This window comes from Poromitra crassiceps, assembly GCF_964638095.1.
Source record: "Poromitra crassiceps genome assembly, chromosome: 15".
NCBI classification, from domain to species: Eukaryota; Metazoa; Chordata; class Actinopteri; order Beryciformes; family Melamphaidae; genus Poromitra; species Poromitra crassiceps.
Genome location: NC_139634.1, coordinates 11,694,456 through 11,703,950, shown reverse-complemented (window position 1 = coordinate 11,703,950; position 9,495 = coordinate 11,694,456). Strand labels below are relative to the sequence as shown.

At 46.5% G+C, this 9,495-nt stretch overlaps 1 pseudogene across 1 annotated transcript; it reads right to left on the bottom strand.

Moving 5' to 3' along the window:
- Nucleotides 1–877: 877 nt before the first annotated feature.
- On the bottom strand, nt 878–3,229 carry LOC310790023 (mitochondrial inner membrane m-AAA protease component AFG3L2 pseudogene; annotated as a pseudogene). Its single transcript has one exon. The product of its transcript is annotated as a mitochondrial inner membrane m-AAA protease component AFG3L2 pseudogene (transcript).
- Nucleotides 3,230–9,495: the final 6,266 nt, after the last annotated feature.

Below are 9,495 nucleotides of genomic sequence, written 5' to 3'. Positions count from 1 at the left end.
ATTGCAGGAGATCTAGATGTTTCAATTGGTGCCTTAATATTTACACTGCTACCTGTAGCCTACATGCTGAGTGAGCAGACTTTCCACTAACCTGCACATCAGTCAGCTCCGCCTCCTTCATCTTCACCAAATGAAATAAGATCATCATTACAGCCTCTGCAGTAATGACACAATAACATTTAAAGCTAATTTCTGGGTACCAGCTGCTCTATGCTATTGTCATCACTCAAATCTCTGAAATCATGAAAGATCTGGCACACTGACTCATTATGCTGTATCATGTTGCAGGGTTATTTTGAATCTCCCTCAAAACTATTGTGCAACAGCTCCCTCTACTGGAAGGCTTTGGTTTATACCAGAAAATAATTGAAAGGCCCCATGGTGCCAAAGGTGGCCAGTCACCATAAAACCAGGAGGATCAAGGATAGTCTCTTTTCAGGGGATCCAATATTCAGCTACATTAGAAAAATTTGAATCAAAATGCCATTTTCAAATTTCATAATTAATCATTCAAACTCAATAGTGTGTGTGTGTGTGTGTGTGTGTGTGTGTGTGTGTGTATGTGTGTGTGTGTGTGTGTGTGTGTGTGTGTGTGTGTGTGTGTGTGTGTGTGTGTGTGTGTGTGTGTGTGTGTGTGTGTGTGTGTGTGTGTGTGTGTGTGTGTGTGTGTGTGTGTGTACTTTTATAATGTATAGCTGATCTAATAAAACTGAATGTGCAATAACTGCCAAATACTGCAATTGGTGAATAATCAAATGCAAAATCCACACTGTTACGGATGTTTATTTCATAACTCAGTTCATAACTGGAACTTAATGATGGAGATGTTGGAGAGAGGAGGTTGTAGACCTGGGTGTTGGAGAGAGAAGGCTCTAGACTACTCTTGGCTCTTCTTGTCCCTCCTCTCCTGGTTCCAGTCCTTCAGGCCTTCAGGGAGCGAGGTGTCCTCCTCCTCTCCTCTGGTTCCCTCCACAAACTCCTCGTAGGTCGACTTCTCAGCGAACGGACGGGAGCCCAGCAGCTCCACCATGTCACCCTTGTCCAGCACCTCCTTCTCCAGGAGGCGCAGCGCCACCTTCTTCACCTCGGGCTTCTTGCTGGTCAGCAGCTCCAGGGTTCTCTGGTAGGCCTCACTGATGAGGGTTCGGGCCTCGATGTCGATGAGGCGAGCCGTGGCTTCACTGTACGGTTTCTCCAGAACCATCTCACCCTGCCTGGGCAGGTGGAACGACACCTGGCCCACCTTGGCGTTCATCCCAAACTGAACGATCTGTGCGTAGGCGCTCTGGGTGACCTTGAGGAGGTCGTCCTGGGCTCCGGTTGTGATGCGATTGAAGAAGATTTCCTCGGCTGCACGGCCTCCCAGCATCATACACATCCTGTCCAGCAGCTGCTCCTTGGTGTACAGGTACTGCTCTTTGGGCAGGTACTGGGCATAACCCAGCCCCTTTCCTCTGGGGATGATGGACACCTTGATCAGAGGGTCGGCATGCTCCAGGAACCAGCCGGCGACAGCGTGGCCGGCCTCGTGGTACGCCACTGTCTTCTTCTCCTCTGGCCAGAGGACCCGGGTCTTCTTCTCCAGACCTCCGATGACCCTCTCTATGGCCTGTTCAAAGTGCTTCTGGTTGATGGCGTCTGACAGGTGGCGAGCAGCGATCAGCGCCGCCTCGTTACAAATGTTAGCAATGTCAGCACCGGAGAAGCCGGGCGTCAGGACGGCCATCTTCCTGGCTAGAGCCTCCTTGTCCATGTCAGGGTCCAGCTTCAGAGGCCGCAGGTGGACTTTAAAGATGGACGCCCGGCCTTTGATGTCAGGAGGACCAATGTAGATCTGTCTGTCGAAGCGGCCAGACCTCATCAGAGCCGGGTCCAGGATGTCCGGTCTATTGGTTCCAGCTAGAACGACCACGTTGGTGGCTGTGTTGAAGCCGTCGATCTCCACTAGCAGCTGGTTCAGCGTGTTCTCCTGCTCGCTCTGTCCTCCAAAGTTACCCCGCCCCCTCTTCCGCCCCACAGCGTCAATCTCGTCGATGAAGAGGATGCAGGGCGCGTTCTTCCTTGCCATGACGAACAGATCTCTGACCCTGGCGGGGCCGACGCCCACGAACATCTCCAGGAACTCGGAGCCATTGACGGCGATGAAGGGAACGCCTGCCTCGCACGCCGTGGCTTTGGCCAGCAGGGTCTTCCCCGTGCCAGGGGGGCCCGTCAGGATGGCTCCCTTGGGGATCTTGGCACCCAGGTCCTGGTACTGTTTGGGGTTTTTGAGGAATTTGACAAATTCCATGATTTCCAGCTTGGCCTCCTCACAGCCGGCCACGTCTTTGAACTTGACATCGATGTGGTCTCTGAGGACTTTGGCCGTGCTCTCACTGATGCTGAAGAGCCCGCCGATCCCCCGGCCGGGACGCCCCGCCCCCCCGGGCCCGCGGCGCAGCATGAACAGCAGGAAGCCAATGAACAGCACCGTGGGGAGCATGCTCAGTAGGAAGGTGCCATCGCTCTCGGTGGAGTAGACCACAGGTAGGCGGTTCTCTCTCTCGATGCCCAGCTTGTACTGAGCCGTCTCCAGGTTCCTCTCAAATGTGTCCACACTGCCAATGTTGAACCACACATAGCCGTCCACTGGCATCATCCCAGCAAAGGAAACCACTTTGACAAAGCGCTTGTTGACGACCTCTAGCTGGTCCACCACTCCTTTGGACAGGTAGTTGTTGACAAAGTCTTTCCAGGTGACCTCTCTGCCTCTGTCCCTGAAGAAGACGTAGTAGGTGACAGTGGTCCAGAACGCGGCTGTGCTCAGGAAGTACATCCTGAACTCCTTATCGTCCCAAGGGACATCGCCCTTCTCCAGACGGCTAGACCAGTGTGACTCCTCCTTACGGCCTCCTCTTTTACCCCCTCCTCCTCCCCCTCCTCTCTGGGTGTTGGCTGGTTTGGCCTCTGTATCTGCTGTGTTGGCCTCACTGCTCTTTGGAGTTTTCTTACTGTCAGTCTTCTCAAAACCTTTGGGTGGTCTGGAGCAGAGTCTCCTGTACACTCTCAGCAAATCAGCCAGAAGGCCCCTCCCCCTTCCCAGGGCCCTCTCCCTTTCCTCCAGCAGGCTCCTCCCCCTCTCCTCTGGCATGGAGCCAGCTGGACTCACCGCCAGTGTGGAGCAGGGCAGGAGGCGTGGGGTGAAGAGGCTCCTGCAGCCGCCTGACAGGCGCAGGAGGCGGGCAGCCATCCTGACCCAAGCCGCTGACTGATGACAACTGACCGTCTGTCTGTCACTCACTACACATCACAACACACTGTACTCTGACTGACACAAGCTCACTGACGACGACGACGACGACGACGACGACGACAACAACAACAACAACAACAACAACAACAACTGACAACTCTGAACTCTCCCTGGCTGTCAGTCTGTCTGTCACAGGCTGACAGTCTGTTGAAGGCTGTGATCCTGATCTCCCCACTCTCAGCCACAATCTCAAAGGAGAAGAGCTTGCCCTCTCCTCTGAGTTACTCCAGGTGCAGATGCTGGACTTGTTGGTGACTCTGGCTCTGATCATCCACTTGCATTGGTAGGGGTTGAGGCTCACGATATAGGGGCCGTTTTTACTGAAGAGGTGTGAGAAGTGCCGGGTGGCAATTTTGCTGGAGAGGTTTGAAAAGTGCCATCATGATGGGGGTCTTCTTCACAAAACCTCTGCCACAGCCAAAAGAAGGCTCTGCTCTATTGAAGTTGAGTGAAGCTGAAGATCCAGGTACTCTGGCAGGCAGAGGGGATGATGGGACCGAGGTGCTTGGAGCAGACTTCTGGGGAGATGACTTCTGGGGAGACGACGTCTTATCACCTGCGTTATAGGGGTTTGGAGTCTCAATCTTCCCTCCGATTGTCTTGACAGTTCACTGCTGAGTTTCTCTGCCTGGAGCCAGTTTCTTGCGCTTGGCTTCAGGATTGGATAGTGCCGGTCCCTTCCTTTTGGCCATTGTGGGATCAGTGATGTCACTCAAGCAATTGTGATGTCATCAGTGATGTCACTCGAGCAATAATGACATCATCAGTGATATCATCAGTGGGAAGCAGGGACGGGATGGTGATAACTCTGTGAGTGTGAAGGTCTAAAATGTAAAATATCGCTTTAGTGGCCTCACATATTCTCACTTGTTACGCAATAGTGCGTTGATAAGGATTGTAGAGGAAGGCACATTTTTATTCACTATTTTTATTTTTTGCATATTTTCCACGGGGCTTATCTGGAGGAAACCCCAGGGGAGCACGGGGAGAACATGCAAACTCCACACAAAAAGCCCCCTATTGACGAACCCACCTGGGCAGTAGGCACTGAGGACATGGAGATGGGGACCCTCAGTGTTCCAAGTGGGAGTTGAACCCAGGACCTTCTTGCTGTGAGGCGACATTGCTTTATTGTCTATTCTTATTCTCTTATAATGTCTCTATGTTATATTTTTCTCTATGAGCAACTGTACTGTATAGCATTGCTCAATTTCCCCTCAGGGATCAATAAGGTTTTTCTGATTCTGATTCTGATCACACATCTAGTATTACTAGTATTGTTTTAGATGAGTGGATTTTTTTTACCACTTGAGGGCACTGTAGCATCAGTTTTGGGCAGCAGCCCACATTGTGTCTGTGATGTAACTAGATGTTTTTTCTTTAACTGGATGTGTATCATATATGATGTGGAAAATGTTCATTTATGCACACATTTCCTCTTTTCACGATTTATAGACAGGTCTAAGGCCTATTGTGAATTGGGTCACAATGGTTTTTCATTTTTTGGAAACCACTGTATTAGATGGATGTGCTTTGATAAAGTGGGATTAGTCTGTTCGGCCATATTAGTAACCACCCATAATGCTAGCAGAGACCGGAAAAATTACCTTGTTATCCTACTTCACACAAGAGTTGTCGGGAAGCTACAGTAACCTGCAGAGTGAGCCTACCCTGTGTGTAATGATGTAGTACTATTAGAATATTAATTAAATTATTAAATTGTTTTTTTTAATCAGTGATGTAGCACATAGCCTAATATCAAAATGTATTTTATTGACAAATTCTCATATTTATTCAGTTAAAAGTATATTCAGTTAATATGTATCTGATGCCAAACACTCATAAGATTGGTGCATCCAAATTCCTTTGAAGGGACAGGCAGGGGTTGCCAATTAGCCATGGCTAAAAGCCATTATTGTATAAAACAACATTTTAATTTTGTCCCTGTTAAATAAACAAGTAGACCAAATAAAATAAAATGAATGTGCTTGAGATGTCTCTATCTCAATACCATCATCCCATGTTGAATTGAACTGCTGTATGTGTGTCATTATTGTTTAATCATAGTAGGCTATGCCTCCTGTAACCATATAACCATATAACCATTGCGGGCGGCTTTAGCTCAGGAGGTAGAGCGGGTCGGCCAATGACGCAAGGGTTGGCGGCTCGATCCCCGCTCCCTCCTGTTGCTGTGTCCTTGGGCAAGACACTTAACCCTCCTTGCTCCCGATGGTGTGCAGGCACCCTGCGTGCCGCCATCGGTGTATGAATGGGTGAATGTAGACTATCTACTGATTGTAAAGCGCTTTGGATAAAAGCGCTATATAAATGCAGGCCATTTACCATATGCAGTGTGTTAATTGGAGGTGTTCCGTCTATGTGAAGAAATGCAAATTAATTATAATTTGCATTAACGTTAAAAGATTTTCTGCACGACTTGCTTGTGTAATTTCAACAATTTGTTTGCTCTGCAGTTTTACCATCCGGGCAGAAACCCGTCTGCGGGCCCAGATAAAAATAGATGGGCTACATGTTCTCCAGCCAAGTGTACAGCCATGCCCTCCTTCCAAAAAGGCAGTGCTCAGCAATCATGTGTATTAAAATGCAAACCCTGCTCTCTGATTGGCTGTTAGGGAAGTGGAGCACTTGAAGCATGGGTTTCTCCTATAGGCAATTAAAAAGTAACTCAATCAAAGTTGCCAAAAACTACTGCACCATGCACCCTTGCAGTCCTCTGTGCAGTCAGGACCTACAGGATGAAAGTCCTCTGTGCAGTCAGGACTATACAGTACCACAGGATGAAAGCAAGAATCTCCCCTGTGTATCTCTGCAGCTCTGCTCCCTCCACACAATGGAAGGTCCTGAAGATGAAACAAGATGTCTTTTATCAGGGTCAAACACTTCAGATCCAGTTTGAACAAAGTTCTTTTTTCAGTAGGCTATTCACCTTATGCAGCCCCGCCCACTTGACCCATTGTATCACAACTTCCTGTTCAAAACGCCGGCTGTTTCACCTGCTCAAACTAGTCTGACTCACCTGATCAAACCTATTTTGACTCACATTATGTAAAAATCAAAAAAGTGGCGACAAGATAGCTCAGCAGGCCAATATAAACAGTAAATAATGTAATGTAATGTAAATAGAAAAAGGGAGCTTCTTGATGCTTATAGAAGGATTTAATAAAGAAGTAATGTACAGGTATACTTATTCAGTTAATACAAAGTACATCTTCAAGAAAGGACAAGGGCACAAGGGACGCAATGCGTTTCAACCTCTGGTCTACAGCCTGACGAAGACCAGAGGTTGAAACGCGTTGCGTCCCTTGTCCCTTGCGTCCCTTGTATAAGCATCAAGAAGCTCCCTTTTTCTATTTACGACTCACATTATGTGTCAGACTAGGTTTATGAGTCACAGGAAGTGTAAACACAATCGGAACCTCAGATTGTATTTACACTTCCTGTTAGTCTCTCAAGCCAGACGGTCTCTTCTGAATAAGGTAAATAGTATGTTGTATCAAAGCTCATTATAGCTACATTAGCATGACTTCCCCAGCACAACAGCCCACATAACATAAGTGTGAAAGCACCCTTATAGGTTAGCTTGTTGTAGAATCGTGTTAGCATAGCCAGCCAGCACCACTGTTGTCCCTTTTTTGTGAAAAATAAATCACACTTACTTTTCATGGGTGTCCATGTCTAGTTTATGTTATGTTGTCTATAACCTTTTCAAAGTAGTTCTACCATTTCACTGATCCCACATGATGGAGATACTGACATCTGTTTTGACTATGTATTAGACGCAGGGAGTTTGACTCTGGGAAACCTCTCCGACTAAACTAAACCATAGACCCAATGGAGCGAATAAGACATACGGCCTATACATAGACGTGCGCTAAAAGATAAGTGTGCAGCTAGACCTACAGTATTCCACGGCCCAGATGATCATCCAGGCATGGCCGGCAGACAGATGAGTGCTGGCTGAGAAAGTGTCAAGATAAATGCACAGAGCGCTCAGGTGGAGCTCAGAAAGCAGCAAAAGTGGATGCTCAGAATGTGGCTTTGGGCAATTTTGCCTTATGCAAATAGAGGTTACAGTATGCTACATGTGGTATCAACTCTCATATTCTTCTCGTAGCTATCCTTTCAAAAAAAAATCGACTTCAACTTCTTCCATATCTTTTTTTTTTTTACTATACTCTGCTGCTACTGCTGCTTTTTGTACATCCTGCTATATGAAGTAAACGTTTCCCTACAGGCGGACAGACGGACAGACGGACAGACAGACAGACAGACAGACAGACTGAGGTGTTATTAGTTCTATTTAAAGCATTCTAGATCATGGCTGACCAATTTGGGGCCCGGGGGTCAAACCACGCTCAGTTTGTTTTTGTTTCCATGGTTTTGAAAGGGGGAAAAACATGGCCAATATTACTTACTGTCTTGCAGAGTATGGTGGGCTCATTTTTAAAGCTAGCTTGATGATACTTTCACCATATGAAACTAGAAGACCTATTTTAGATTTAGAATGTAGATTGTCTATCAAATAAAAATGTAATGTAATTTCAGATAACGTCAACATTTATTTTTGTTCCCACGGCCCATCCATCCAGATTACTTTTGGCGCTTAATAGGAAAGAATTTGGGCACCTCTGTTCTCGATTGTTTAATTTTAAATATGAGAGTTGTATGTGTATCATGTTATGAGTGTATGTTTTGCTTTGGCCATGGGAATGATACAAATGAAGCCTCGTTGAACTTAAATTAGAACACTGAAAACACAAACCAAAAGTATATGCTGCGGCCTGCCAATATCAATTAGACATACCAGCAGTGTTGGGCAGTAGCTTGCTACAAGTAGCGAAGCTACATAGCTTAACTACATTTCTCAGTAGCTTGGTGGTAGCTTCACTACTTTTGAACCAAGTAGCTTTTTCAGTAGCTAAGCTATTTATAGACCCAAGTAGCTTGTAGCTTCCCGCAAAAGCTACAAGCTACTTGCCCGAGAAAATCCATGAGCAAAGCACGCAGTGGAGATTTCTGCTGGGGTTTGGATTAAACAGGAGGAGACATTGCATGTCAAGTGTGCCTGTGTAGCCAATAAAGCACTTCCAGTTCCATTATGACGGACAACAAGTGCCTATTTGTTTGGTGGAAACTTGTTCTTTGACATGAAGTTGATTCAATGTGAGAAAAAAAAGTAGCTTTGATGTAGCAAGCTGCTTTTGCCATGTTGCTCGTAGCTTAGCTTGCTACATTTCTCTGGGGATAGCTTCAATGTAGTTTAGCTATATTTAATCGAGAGTAACTGATAGCTTAGCTTACTACATTTTCCAAGTAGCTTGCCCATCACTGCATACCAGTATATTTGGCAGGTGGCTTGAAGGTTGGCCCAAATGCCCGACCAAACACCTTCAGGCTGTTGGTGTTGACACAGTGGGCCACATCTATAAGGAGTAGGTGAGGGATGATGGCTTGCTGGTCACAGTGGAGTCCCTGATCCTCCATATGACTATATATGGTTGAAGGCTCAGGACTGACTGACTGATCCTGGACACAGACTGCATAGAGAGAGAGAGAGAGAGAGAGAGAGAGAGAGAGAGAGAGAGAGAGAGAGAGAGAGAGAGAGAGAGAGAGAGAGAGAGAGAGAGAGAGAGAGAGAGAGAGAGAGAGAGAGAGAGAGAGAGAGAGAGAGAGAGAGAGAGCGAGACACACACACACACACACACACAGGTAAGGTGAGAAAGACAGGTCAGGAGGCAGAGCGACATGTAGTTTTAATATGTAGCTTTAACATGTCACTGTAAATATTAGCTTTAGTGAAATCATTTGCGGAGGTGCAGTGCAGCCTATATTATCTTTGAGTTAAACTGTAATTTAAAAAGCCTCCTAGATAGCAATCAGTCCTCTTCTGAATATCACTGATCTGTTTAACAGGACACAGTGGAGGCAAGAGTCTGATCTGTCTCCTCTAATCACCTGAAATCACCATTGTCTGCTGTGGGACTGAAAACACAATCTGTGCTTGTTAAGAAAACATACTGTATGCTGACAGCAGAGATTGACAGTACATATGTTGAGAAGTCACGTCACAAACTAGACATATGGATTTGTTGAAAATGACTCATCCTTTTTAAGAGTGTAGGAAGCATCAACTCTCTCCGCACAGAATTATGTTGATCAAGTTTGATTGTATAAACGAAGTT